General features: G+C 38.5%; 1 non-coding gene across 1 annotated transcript; it reads left to right on the top strand.

The window, feature by feature from the left end:
• Positions 1-420: 420 nt before the first annotated feature.
• On the top strand, positions 421-523 carry LOC117803945. The gene has a single exon (XR_004628058.1). It is a non-coding gene; the product is annotated as a U6 spliceosomal RNA (small nuclear RNA).
• Positions 524-1,306: the final 783 nt, after the last annotated feature.

Raw genomic sequence — 1,306 nt, 5'->3', positions numbered from 1 at the left:
GTCAAATGAGATAGGACGTTTGTGAAGGCCATCTGCCCAGAGCCATCATGTCCAGATCAAGAATTCAAGAATGAACCCAAGAGTCCAATCGTCCATGTACAATTTTTTCAAATATATGACAGTAAATTTAGAGAGTGAGTGCCACCATATGTGTAGGAGAGAGACATAATGTGGAAAAGCTCTTTCTGCTAGATGATCCAATGCCTCAGAGAGGCAGGTGGATGGAATGAATCTGCCCTCACATAATGTCCAGTCCCATGAGCCTCTCATTTTGGGAGTTTTTTTGCAACCTAAGTGTCTCAAGACACAAAGCATACAACTTAATCTGGTGTCAACAGATGTACATTCCCGCCCCCGCCCCCCCGCTATTTTCTCCGTAAGCCCAACTCAAAGGATCTTTGTCAAGACTGAGAAAAATGAGTGCTCACTTCGGCAGCAAATGTACTAAAATTGGAACAATAGGGAGATTAGAATGGCCCCTCTGCAAGGTGACACACAAATTCAGGAAGCATTTCACATTTAAAGAAAAAAAGATCGGAAAAAATGTAACCATTTTTTGGCATGAACTTTATGCTTTGAACTCTTCTGCTTCTGAAAAATATAAAAGCACAGCTCTTGTAGTTCAAAATTCCTTAATATTATCATTTTGTCTTGAACTTCAAAAATCTATTTCAAAATGCAGAAGGTAAGCATTCAATTCTTTCATTCTATATTTCTGCAATAACACCACTACCATGATGGTAACAAGCCCAGGATGATTTAATTGCTAGGGCTAGGAGAAATATTCAGAGCCATACTGAGTGGGGAAACATATCAGCTAATGTGACACAATATCTCAGTAGTTCAAGAAAAAAGCTACTTGAAGGAGAATATTATCTCTCAGGTGCTGAGGGGGAACATTGCCTAATGCAAGAAATTTCTTACAAATTTCTTTATTGGGCTTCTCCAGAAACCTTGGAGGGATAGTGTAGGACTTGGAACTATGGTGGTAGCAGAGCTCTCTGATGTGGCAATAAAAAGCTTCGGCGAACCTTACTGGATGGTTTTACTTAATCTTGTTCAGGTGTCAAGGTAACAAACTCAGAGTTCTTTACAAAGTGATGTAACTTTTTGTTTGATGGCATTCAACTATTAAAACTATCCTATTTTGAACATAACTGTATAAATTAGAATCCTGTTTATTAACAGGATCTCTCTCTCTCTTCCCCCATTCCACCTCTTTTCCCCCCATAAATGTACAAAATACAGATAGTTATAGATACACAAGTCCGTAAGGAAAGCAAATGATTAAATTTGCAATTTCTTC

The sequence above is a fragment of the Ailuropoda melanoleuca genome, chromosome 9, assembly GCF_002007445.2.
Source record: "Ailuropoda melanoleuca isolate Jingjing chromosome 9, ASM200744v2, whole genome shotgun sequence".
NCBI classification, from domain to species: Eukaryota; Metazoa; Chordata; class Mammalia; order Carnivora; family Ursidae; genus Ailuropoda; species Ailuropoda melanoleuca.
This window is presented reverse-complemented; position numbering and strand designations above follow the sequence as displayed.